This window comes from Gossypium hirsutum, chromosome A02 (genome assembly GCF_007990345.1).
Source record: "Gossypium hirsutum isolate 1008001.06 chromosome A02, Gossypium_hirsutum_v2.1, whole genome shotgun sequence".
NCBI classification, from domain to species: Eukaryota; Viridiplantae; Streptophyta; class Magnoliopsida; order Malvales; family Malvaceae; genus Gossypium; species Gossypium hirsutum.
The window spans coordinates 5,383,689-5,396,988 of record NC_053425.1 but is presented as its reverse complement, the minus strand read 5'-3'; the positions used below and the strand labels follow the sequence as shown (position 1 = coordinate 5,396,988).

At 33.4% G+C, this 13,300-nt stretch overlaps 1 long non-coding RNA gene across 2 annotated transcripts; it reads right to left on the bottom strand.

Annotated features, from left to right (window-relative positions):
• Positions 1-8,753: 8,753 nt before the first annotated feature.
• On the bottom strand, positions 8,754-13,300 carry LOC121215014 (uncharacterized). Of its 2 annotated transcripts, XR_005910759.1 has the most exons (6): positions 13,079-13,277; positions 11,644-12,661; positions 10,451-10,519; positions 10,065-10,123; positions 9,889-9,969; positions 8,754-9,253 (listed from the first exon to the last, which is right to left on the bottom strand). It is a non-coding gene; the product is annotated as an uncharacterized lncRNA (long non-coding RNA). The 2 variants fall into 2 exon arrangements; XR_005910753.1 differs by having other exon boundaries at positions 11,644-13,300.

Sequence of the window (13,300 nt, the reverse complement as noted above, 5' to 3'; positions counted from 1 at the left end):
GCAACCTGGGACATATCTCTCTAGCACTTGACACCACTACCACACTTCATTATATGAAGCATCCTAGCTACCATGCATCTTTTCCAACGCCTTCTGCTTAGCTATCCAAACCTTGCGGTAAGAGGATGTGTACTTCAATTGGCTACGAATATTGGCAATTAAGACTGACACTAAAATTTTCGGATCCGTCGGTAGTATTAAGCTAGCAATCATATCTGAATCCATCTTGGGATGATCTTATGAAACACCTACCAACGAAGTATGTTAAATAATGCAACATTACGTAATAACAGTTTTATTCAAAAACCCTAAACACCTAGTGATACTTTACTGCCAACACATGTATGTGGACCTTTATATTTTTTTATCCCCCAGAAGCCTGTCCTTTTCCTCAATGAGGCCTTGATTTTCCATGAACACGTACCGTATTGCACTGCACACTTGGCCTTAAACTTATCGGATTTGGATTTAACCATGTTGTAATTAACCCCATTCATGATGCTATATTATTTCAATGCAACAATAAAACTATCCTTATTGGAAAACTCCCTACCAACTTCAAGTTCACCTGAATCCAATGACGAACTTGTACGGTCACGCCTTCTGTGTGGTAGAACTGGAAACTCCAACGCATCATCTTGAGATAGATCGACATTATGCATGTGGGCTGAAGGTGAGTACGCCCTGAATCGCGGATCTTCTTCTTCTTCATCTGAACCCCCTTCAACATCTTTTGGTATGGTTGGAACAGGTTCCGGTTTAGAAAATAATGCAACTTTTGCACCATCGGGGCCGGGCTCTCAAGGTGGACCCATATCAGACTCATCATCCAACGCACCATCATCTGCAACGAATGAGGTCCCCTAGCCGGTAGATGTCGTAGGGAGTACATCATCCCTTCTTCTAGATGTTTCATAATGTCCCCAATCCGATGTGGATTGCCAACCACTAGAAGTTGATGTCATTCCCCAGTACGTATTTCCAGTATCAAACATCGACCCACCGAGGTGCATGTCCCATCCACCAACGGAGTGTCGTGCAGGGGTTGTGTATTCCATACTTCTACCAAACACGGGCGCTTCCGTGTTTTGTCACCCACTAACGAAGTGTCGGGCAGGGGTTGTGTATTCTTCTCGAACAACATTAGATGTCGAGGTTGCAAATGCATCAATTGGTGATGAAAATTATACATATAACTCAAGATAGGGTGATCCACTAACAAGATGAGTCTGCACTATCGCCTCCAAGCTACGAGGTCTTTTGATGTCAAATGAGTCATATCTCATGGGATCAACCGAAGTACAAAATTGATACTTAATAGACAAAAATTTCATTGGCGTTGTTCCGAAGATTTTACGCCTAATTCTTTTACGAAGTTCTGTGAAATCTATGTTTTGGTTAAAAACCAGTCGTACTCTGCTCTCTAATAAAAAAAATGTCGTTTTCAGTGTCACAAACCTCGCCATCATAGTAAATAACAACACTAACACGTTCATTCATCCTCAGTTTCTCTTGCTGTAACTTATGTAACCTGAGAATGAAGTTTGGCTCATTTATAGTCTAAGGCTTTTTCAGATACCACTGTAGCAAAAGAGCGTCTACGTGGAAGCTTTTTTTCTGAAATTTTGCTGAAAGTGCATCCTTCTTGAAGCATTTTTGACACTATTTGTTCAGAAATATCTTCTCAAAATTATTTTATCAGATACCACTGTAGTAAAAGAGCGTCCACGTGGAAGCTTTTTTTCCGAAATTTTGCTAAAAATGCATCCTTCTTGAAGCATTTTTGACACTATTTGTTTAGAAACATCTTCTCAAAATTATTTTATTAGATACCACTGTAGTAAAAGAGCGTCCACATGGGAGCTTTTTTCCGTAATTAATAGTTAATTTAATTAATAGACCCTAAAAAACCCTAAACCCTAATTTAATTGATTTTTTTATTTTCATAGTTAATTTAATTAATTAACCCTCAACTCTAATTAAATTAATTTTTCCCTTAAAAAACACTAAAAACCCTAAACCACCAAAAAACCTTAAACCACTATAAACCTTAAACCATTAAATCCTAAACCATTAAACCCTAGTTTAATTTATTTTTTCTTATTTTCATAGTTAATTTAATTAATTAACCCTCAACTCTAAGTGTTCATTAATTTTTCCCTTAAAAAACACTAAAATTCTTAAACCATTAAAACCCTAACCCTAAAAACCATAAACCCTAATTTAATTGATTTTTTCTTATCTTCATAGTTATTTTAATTAATTAACCCTCAACTCTAAGTGTTCATTAATTTCTCCCTTAAAAAACTCTAAAACCTTAAACTATTAAAACCTTAACCCTAAAACAATCAAAAACCCTAACCATAAAAAACTTGAAACCCTAATTTAATCATTTTTTTATTCTCATAGTTAATTTAATTAATTAACCCTGAACTCTAAGTGTTCATTAATTTTTCCCTTAAAAAACACTAAAAACCCTAAACCCTAAACCCACTAAAAATCCTAAACTTAAAAAACCCTAACCCTTAAAAAAGGGACAAAACGCATCTCTGAGGGAGCATTTTGCCACGTCAGCACAAAGCGCTTCCTTGAGGGCGCGCTTTGTGATGACGTGGCAAAACGCTTCCCCAGGGACGCGTTTTGCTGACGTGCACAGTAACTTCGCACTGACGTAGACGCGCTTTCGGGGAAAATGGTCTTTTCCTGTAAATAATAAAAAAGTTGGTCCATTTCCGTAATTATCAAAAAAAGGGCTTTTTTTAATATATTGCCCTAGATAAAGTGTTTATTTTACTACAAAATAAGTATAAGGGCTTACTTCAACATAATATAATAGTTTGAGGGCTTTTTCATATTTTACCTCTATTAAGCTAAACTATATATGTTCTATATTTAAAACAAAGTCAATTTGACAATGAGTAAAAAAAAAGACAATTTTTTACAAAGTAAATTACTATAAGAGTAATTTGTTTGGGACTTGACCTTAGTGGAATATGGTGGTTTTAAATTTTAAAATTTATTATTTTAATTAAAATTTTATTTTGAATTAAATATAATTTTTAATAAATATTTTTTCACCTCATTGTAGATGAATCATAATTTAATATATATTTTTATTTATATCTTTATTAACTTAAAATATACACCAACTTATTTAATAATGACTTAAAAACCATTTTTAATAAGGTAGTAAATATTATTATAATTATATTTTTATTTTTAATGTTTTATATAAAAAATTAAATAAAATAATTAAAAAAACACAACTTAAAATAAAACATAAGTCCAAAGATTGAACCCAAGAGTAATGCAACTTTGAATATACATAATATACCTAAGGTTGAATTGATAAATACATATTTGATATAATTTCCCGAATTTTAGAAGTTTAGTTTTGAGTTAAATTTCTTAAATTCTGAGATTAAGAGGCTTCTGAGAATGGATACATAATGGATTAGATGATTATTAAAGGGTTAATATTCATTAATTAGATGGGTTAATTAATTAGAAATGAGAAATTTGGATTTAAGACCTATGGACTAGATTGTAAGGATAGTAAAAGAATTTAGGTTAATGTGTGAAAATTTAGGTTAATTATTTCCCTAAGCCCGTTTTAGCAATGTTCCCAATTTGAAATTTTATTTGGAGGGAAAGGTACCTCCTCTTCCATTTGCATGGTTTGCTTTTTTCAGAAACACAATTTTTTTTCTCATTTTTCTCATCAAACATTCTTCAATTATTTTAGATGGGTAAGTTAAATTTCATTAAATCTTAACACAAAAACAAGGTTTAAAGAATAAATTTTAACAAATTTTTTTTATCTTTCTTAGCTCACATTAGTGTTGGAAAAGAAGGAAGAGTTTGAGTTTTTAATTTTTTGAATGTAGTTTAATTTTCTAATAAGGTAAGATGATTTTTAACCGTAATATATTATCTTTAAACATTGAATATTGATTTTGATTTTTCTTTCATATTTGAAGATTTGTATTAGTAGAGTGAGAAAGTTTCAATTTTGATGTTTCTCAATGTTTTTAAGCTTAGAATCAAGTGGGATAACTAAACTTTAGGGTTGATATTAGTCTTGAATGAGTTCTTGAAAGATAGCACGATTGAGTGCTTGGAGAGTTTTAGAGAGAGAACTTAGGAGCTAGTATTGTTGATGGTTTTCATGTGTTTGTGAGTTCCTAAACTTAGTTGTAATGTTAAAGTTTGGTTTCAGATTGATCTGTTTGGAGTTCTCTTAAGGAGGCAAATAATTCAATAAAATGTTTCACTATATCGAATTGCATCTCATTAATAGTTTTTGGTGGATTTGATATTTGATTATGTTTCTTGAATTTTTATTTTATTGTTTTAATTATGGTTTGTAGCAAAAGAGGTGACGAAATCATCTAAGGTCAAGAGAAAATAAAAGGTTTTCGAAGCATAATAAATTTTAATTTTGTGCTAGCTTAATTCAATTTCTTAATATAGATTGGATTAAGTAATCTACCTTAGGATTTACTGATGATGCCATGCTTATGGTTATCGATTAGTTTATGCTTGATCTATGCCTATGTTGTAATCAAGCTTAAACTTAGGTTGTGGTGGATTTTTTTGGAAATCGCATTATACCATTTAAATGACTAATGCAAAGAATGTGGGTGATAATTTGTGATTTTTAATATTTTTAGGACATGTTTTAATAGAAAATGCCTTATTTAGTAATGTTGGGAATGGTTTGGGTATAATTGTTATATCATGAGATTACTTGTGATAGGAATATTTGACACTTGTATGCATTATTAGTGCATTAGGGAAAGTTGTGTTTTCATACACTTTGGTGCATTTTCTCTGTTTGGCGCTTGTACCAACTTTTGAGATATGGTAAAGGTTTTATCTGCATATTTGTTTATTGTTCTATAGTTGGTTAATAGGGGCATAAACTTTACTGTGAATATATTTATAATGATGAATGTGAACTGGAATTGTTGATGATCATGATATTTGGAATATGTTATGCAATGATTTGAGGCAATATTCAAGTACGGTTTGGATATGTTGAGTGATTCACATGATGTTTTTAGAAATTTGTTAATTGAGGCTAAATTGAAATGCTTCGACTATGTGAATCATGCATATTTGATAGTGTTTTATTGTGTTAACATTTTTTGTTGTTTAATGGTTATATATTAAAAACTTGGTTACGTTAGTATCACTTAGCTTCAAAAAGCTCAGTGTGCGTCCATGTGTGGGTAGCAAGAGTGTGTTAGAGTTTTGATTCAACGTCTCATAGCATCGAAGCCATCAAGTCTAAACCTACATTTTTTATTTGCAATTTAGTATATTTGGTTTGGTTCATTTTTAGATTATTGAACACTTTTGGATTTAATTTGTGATGCAAACTTATATGGCATACATTTGTTATTATGTTTTGCAAATTACATGTCTAGTGAGTTTTTGGTTAATTGTGTTAATGATCATTTTATACTTGTTTTAGTATATCAAATGTATTTGTGACGGTTTAGTTGTATGATGCATGTGTTTAGGTACATTTAAGGAGTTAATTGCATAACTTTTATTGCTTATTTTTTGCATTTTTAGGCAAGTATCTCGAGACCTCAAGAATAATTTCATAAGATTCATATGCATTTTTAGGTATGAATCTCAAGACATATAATGAATGCCTCACGACATAAGATGCCTAATCTAGAGACATGGTGACACAGTCTCGAGTATCAAGACATAATTCCATTGTTCTTGAAGCATGAAATTTGAAGTTAAAAATTGAAAACATAAGAGACATGTCTCAAGACAATATAACCCTACATTTTACTAGTTTGACCCAGGATTCATAAGTTAGCTTCCATGTTTGATTGCCATTGACTCCAATTTGTAGTATGTGAGCCAAATTGAGTTATTTTAACTTCATTTATCACTTCACTACAAGAAAATATACTTTTAGTGGCATTTTTTAAAGTGTCGCTATAATTATTTGTGGCGTTTTCACGAGCGCCGCAAAAAATGCCACTATAGTAAACGTCAAAAAAATTTATGGTGTTTATCTGAGAAAAACACCACAAAAGATCAAGACTTTTAGCGGCGTTTATGGGGAAAGCACCGCTAAAAGTCATGGCTTTTAACGGCGTTTATATGAGAAAAATACCACAAAAGATCAAGACTTTTAGCGGCGTTTATGAGAAAAGCGTCGCTACTTTTCCCACAAACGCTGGTAATTTTGGTAGATTTGCAATGTACATTTTTCACCAATATCCAACCCTTCCTGCATTAAATCCAACCAAAAACAGCAAATATAGCATCAAATCCAACCAAAAATAGCAAATGTAACATAAAAAATACAACCAAAAACATTAAATATAAATGATACTTTAAATTGAACGAAAGATTTATGATGTAAATTAAAAAATGAAGTATAACTCAAAATATTCTTACAATAATGTTAAATGTGACTGTTAAATATGACTCCTATTTTCAGTCGAATTTAAAAAATAATCTTTCAGTTAAACTCTGTTTACTTGTTTCAATCAAACACTGATTAGTTTAGATTATTTTATTATTATTTAATCTATGAATTTAGCCTATAAATAGGCTCTTTTACAATCTTAAAAAACACACCCATTAGAGATTAGAACTCATAACACATTTAGAGAATTTTGTGTTTACGTTTTGTGGGTTATTTGTTTTCGGGTTTTCGGGGTTTAGTTTTTATCTCCATCTTTTGTACTCTTCGTTCTTTTGCCATTATAGTAAAATTATCTTTGCCCGTGGTTTTTTATCCTCTTTGGAGGGGTTTTTCCACGTTAAATTTGTGTGTTCAATTTCTCAATTTATTTCGCTATTTTCTTGTTCGTTGCTTAATCGGGTTAAAATCCTAACAAGTGGTATAGAGCTAGTTCAATTTTCATAGATCAGCCCGTTCAGAGATGGCAAGAACAAGGTTTGAAATTGAGAAGTTCGATGGTGAGACAAATTTCAATCTGTGGCAAGTTCAGATGATGGCAATTCTAGTTCACTCAGGCTTGAAAAAGGTTGTTACCGGGAAAAAGCCTGAGAATCTAAATAAAACAGAAAGGGAAGAGCTTGATGAAAAGGCTTTGTCTGCAATCCAGTTGTGCCTTGCGAATACGGTATTGCAAGAGGTATTGATGGAGAAAACCTCATCCTCCTTGTGGAAAAGGTTAGAAACTCTTTATACGACTAAGTCTCTGGCTAATCGTTTAGTGTTGAAACAATGTCTATTTACGTTTCACATGAACGAAGGTGAGCTTCTTAGAGATCACATCAGTCAATTTATTACTCTTTTAAATGATTTAAAGAATGTTGAGGTTCATATTGACGATGAAGATCAGGCTATGTTATTATTGTGCTCTTTACCCCCTTTATACAAGTCTTTCAGGGAGACCCTGATTTATGGTAGAGACAAACTCTCGTTCGAAGATGTGAAGGGTCATTTGTTGAGTAGAGACAAACTCATCAATGAGCTTCATTTGGATAGCAAGACAGATATGCAAGCTTCTGTTTTGGTAGCATCAAAGAAACGAGATAAAAGGTGTCGCTATTGTAAAAAGTTAGGTCACGTCAAAGCAGATTGTTATAAACTGCGAAATAAAAAAGCTGCTGAGAGTAACGAGGAAGATGTAGCTGGTGCTAATTTGGCTGATAAAAACGGTGATGATTTCTTGTTAGTGTCAACAAGAGATAACACCAAGCTCACGTCCGAGTGGATCCTAGATTCATGATGTTCTTTCCACATGTGTCCCAATAAAGAATGGTTCTCCACATACAGTTCGATTGAAGGTGGAGTTGTGCGCATGGGAAACGATTCATCTAGTAAGGTAATTGGTATTGGTACTGTTAAAATTAAGATGCATGATGGGATGATTAGGACACTTTCAGATGTCAGGTATGTACCTGATTTACGAAAGAATCTCATCTCCTTAAGTATTTTAGACTTGAAAGGATGCAAAATCAACATCAACTCGAGCGGCATTAAAGTATCTCCTGGAGTTCTCATTTTGTTAAAAGGTAAAAGAACCGACAGTCTTTATATTCTGAAAGGTTATACAGTGACCGGTGAAATCGGACGTCCCTCGTCCATTACGGAGTTGAAGTCAACTTGTTTGGAGCGGAGGTAACTTGGTCATAGGAGGGAAAAATATATGACTGTTTCGTTGAAGAGAGGTTCTCTTTTAGATGCAGGTTTTTAAAAGTTAGGGCACTGTGTTCGAAAATCAAACCCGAGTTGGTTTTGATTTGGCAGTATACAAGTCGAAGGCTAGAAGTCTTCCAGTTTTTAAGCACAAATTCGACTCAGTTAATTCTCTGCATAGTTCAAGATAAGCTGGTGGCGGGCTTTGGCAAAGATGACATTGTGAAAATATGAGTCAAGGTGGAGATTTGTTAAATATGACTCCTATTTTCAGTCAGATTTGAAAAATAATCTTTTAGTTAAACTTTGTTTACTTGTTTCAATCAAACACTGATTAGTTTAGATTATTTTATTATTATTTAATCTATGAATTTAGCCTATAAATAGGCTCTTTTACAACCTTAGAAAACACACCCATTAGAAATTAGAACTCATAACACATTTAGAGAATTTTGTGTTTACGTTTTGTGGGCTCTTTGTTTTCGGGTTTTCGGGGTTTAATTTTTATCTCCATCTTTTGTACTCTTCGTTCTTTTGCCATTATAGTAAAATTATCTTTGCCCGTGGTTTTTTATCCTCTTTGGAGGGGTTTTTCCACGTTAAATTTGTGTGTTCAATATCTCAATTTATTTCGCTATTTTCTTGTTCGTTGCTTAATCGGGTTAAAATCCTAACAGTGACAATGTTAAAAACATTTTTACAAGGAGAAAACTAATGTTTAAGATGGCGGCTTTTGCGACTGTTGAAACATCTGCATCATTTACTGAAGCTGTAGCTGGAGCTCTTCGTACTGTTGAAACATCTGCTGCTATTGCTGCTGCCTCTGACTCCCTCGCTGCTGCCGCTGCCTCCTTCTCTGCTGCCTCCACTCTAAGTTATTGCTGGAGTTCTTCATATTTTCTTTGAACCTCGATAATTTGCTTAACTGTGCTCGCTTGCATCTGAGCTATCTGGTCTCTTAACCTCTGAACTTCAGCTTGAGTTTGACTCCCGGAAGGCATGTATTGTTGGGAGCCGGATCCAAAATATTGGGTCGGGGTAACACCAGATCCTTGAAATTAAACCCGGCCGTACCTTTCAGAACCCAAAACTTCAGTGATAATTCTGTTATCAATGTTCTCAAGATTAACGAAACTATTAGTCGAAGCGATCGCTTCATCAATAAAACTGCATAAACACAAAATCAAGTTTATAAAGATATAAACTCTTTCAAAAATGCTTGAAAATCTTTTGCAAGTTTAGCATCTGCTACCTTCTTGTTGGCCTATAATTAATTAAAGGAATTAAAAGACATTAAGCATTTCCTCAAGTTTATAAAGATATAAGCTAATACAATGGTAAAATTAGATTTTAGCTCTCATAAAATATATAACTTAACTTCAATCCAAATATATATTCATTCAATCCAAATGGGAAAACATTAGCAAGCTTGCAAGCAGTCAACAAAGCATCTTGAACTCTAGCAATCTGGTAAGTGTTTGAAGTTAAATACATTAGCTTAAGCCGTCAATATTTCTGAGGTATTGAGAAGGATGTCTCAAAAGGACTCCATCGTATAGATGAACTGTGTCATTGAGATTTGGTTTTACAAGGTGCTGTATAGAACATGCTTATACAAAAAAATATAGATGGAAAAGAGGGAGAGAAAAGCTAGTAGCATACTCGAATCATAGCAAAATTACATCTCTTATAGCCCAGAAATAATGCATAGCATAATATTGGATATCACTAGGACATACCGAGCAGTTTTTTCTCCACTTCTACCGTATGCTGTTAAGATGATCACGGGTATTCCTTTGTTACATGCATCATCAATTAAACTGCATAAACACAATAGTAAAACCAGATTTGAAGGACTGGTGTTGAGGACAAGTAGGTTTCAAAAATGAATAAAACACGAAGAATGACAACTTACTCCTCAACTCTTGGTCGTAAAGGTAAACTTTTCAGCATCAATTCCTCCAGTGCATTTTTCTACCAATAATATGATGATCATCCATTGGCTTAACATGTTTTACATTATAACCACAAGAAAACATGATGGCAAGCAAATCTTACATATATAATTACAAGAAAGACTGTACGATGAAGAAAGAACTCAAAGGTTTCAAGGAAATGATAAGGAGAACACTACATCCATGAAAAAGTTAATATCATTTCTTTATCACAATTCAATTGTGTGTTGTTCGGACTCTTCAAGGATCCTCCAAATACAGTTAAAAATTTCCAATATATCCGCATAGGACACATACAAGTATCTAACATTTACACCTAAGTACGAGTAATATAGATTCAGGTTACCTTCTCTCGCAGTACACTTTTCACAAATGGCTCATTCTCACTTGTAGGCAATGAAGTAGGCCAACCAATCTGCCAAAGTATACTAGACTTTAAGCCACAAGGTTGATATAATATCATGCAAACAACAACATTGCCCAATATGAATGGAAAACACCAAGTTTATCATCCCGAACTTACACTAATTCCGGCATTGTGATTCGTTTCACTAGCTTGTTTAAGTTTAGCCGAAGTGTCCTTCACTAATTGCCCAATATGTAGCCTTGTTTTATGCTTACCAAGTTAAATTAATATGTTAAACGTTGTGAAGTATGGTGGAGAATCATATCTAGAAAGTCTAGTATAAATTATTGCCTAATGTTTGTTTTAGTTGTGGCCAATACATGCATGTTAAAGAGTTTTGTCAAGCTGCTAGGAGGGTTAACATTATCCATCAAAAAGTGATAATATCCATGAAAATGATAGTATTGACTCGATCAAGTCTGAGATGTTCGGACCATGTATATTGAAACAAATGTCAAGAAATTAATCTCTATCCCAAAAGTTGCACAATGGAGTAATTTGGACAGATCTCAATTTTCAATATTGGAGAAAAACTAGGAGATGCTAGATATTGTGGTGATGGTTGAGGATTCACAGGCTGTTTAATCTGGAGATAAGGTTGAGACTGTTTCAAAATATTTATTGTATTTATTATTAGTAAAACATATTAGTATGAGGATTTATGCTTGAATGATGAAGTTGCTGTAGAAGTAGCCGATGGGGGTGTGGTTGCAATGGCCCACTCTTTTTATTTTATATAATTGGTTGGAAAACACAAGGATGTGGACATCCAAAGTTTTATGGTAGAACTATGAGCAGCTGACAAAAACAGAATCGTTTAGAAATTTAACGTTGTGAAGACATCCACCATTCTTTCAATTTCATCTGATTTCTCAATCACCAAAAGAAGCCACACAAACCCTAGTCCTAAATTAATATGTTAAACGTTGTGAAGTATGGAATAAATGGGATGTTGTTGGTAAAGATAGGTTGGAAATGAGTTGGAGTTTAGCATAGATTTCTGCTTAACTTGGAAAACAAAACTAAGATTGTTGCAAAACTCAAATCGAGGAAGATAGATTTGAAATTCCTCCAAAACCCATAGGTTAAACAAAGAAGAAATCAAATTGTTCTCAAATAAAAGAACAACTTACCTGAAATTTTACACTCCGATGAAGCAAACGAGAAAAGCGTCTGATTATACGAATTTGTTGTGAGTAACCTACAAAACAGAAAAGCGATTCAAGTCAGATGTATGTTACCTCGACAATGACTCTTCACCGTGTCTGCTGATTCTTTTGGGGGAAATTTAGGGATTAAGAGAAATTAAAGAATTGGGGAAATCTGTTTTGGATTGGGGGAATGGGTGTCGGGCATGAGAAAAAAGAAAATATTTCAGAAAGGAAAATGAGGCCGTTTAAGTTAAACAATTATGTTTTTTGTGGCGTTTTTAAAAAAAATACCGCTAATCCTCTAAATATCCAATTAAAACGGCGCCGTTTACGTTATTTTGTTTTTTTACTGCGTTTTTTCAAAAAACGCCGCTAATCCCTTAAATCTCCAATTAAATTTTACTTAAATTTTTTCATATTTATAAATACTTAACGTAAATTTATTTAAATCTAATGATATTGTTTTAATTTTTTTATAAATATATACATGTTATTTTCATTTGATATTTATTACTTTTTTAAATATAAACAAGTTAAATATTTTTAATTATTTTTTTTTCTATTAGTCGTTGAATTATATGTAAGTTGTGGATTTAGTCCTTTTACTTTCATTTTGTTATTTTTAGTCATTGTAATTTTTGAATTTTAAAATTGTTTTAAAATTGTAGTATTAATTAAATGGTAGCTATTAAATTTGTAATGACCATTTTTGGCCCGGGCCCGTGCAAACACAAAACCAAAAAAAAAAAAACAACAAAAACAAAACAAAAAATATATACCATAAAAGTCCAGTATACAAGCCCAATAATAAAACCCAAATCCAAACTTAAAAACTAGGTCTAAAGTTTCAACGCCCAAATGGCCCAAATTTTTAAAACGGGCAGAAACCCTAAGGTCTACGTTGCGCCGCAGCCAAGCATCCAGCGCCGTACGCTCTGTACCGTCCAGCAACCACGCCCGCGCCAGCACAGCCCGTACTCAAGTGCCAGCGCACCCGTACCTGCAAAAAACAAACAAGCAACAGCAGCAAATACAAACAAAGAGAAATATTGTATTTTTTTTATTTTGATTTTTCCTTTCTTTCCTTTTCGGCTATAAAGCCGAGATTTCAATCCTTGTAAACGGTTACGAACTCACATACAACAAAGAAATAGAAAAGGCAGAAATCACAAATCAATAGGTGATTTTTCAAGTCTGTTAGTCTTTTGTTTCTCTCCTCATTTGCTTGCTTTTTTTTTGTATAAAAGAAAGAAACATCTGAAACAACACCAATGAACACCCAAGTATCTCGAAAATAAGGAGATTCGGGCGAGGGTCGAACGTTTCACTTTGAAGTTTTGCTCTTTTTTTTTTAAAAGAGTGAAATACGATTTGAAGATTTTTTTTTAAAAAAAAGAAAGGGAAAGAAGTGACTTACCAGATCTTCGTGGTTACGACCCCCGTCGGCAGAGTCTGGTATTTCGCGCCATCGGCCATCGAACTGATGGTGGTTTGGCGGCAGTGTGCTGAACCAACCCTAACAGAGCAGATTAAGGGTTTTTTTTTTTAAAAAAAAGGGGAGCTTAAAGATTAATAGCTTTTTCGAAAGGTAAATAAATGGAAATGGGGGTTTTAATATCAGGTTTAGAAAATTGTGCCG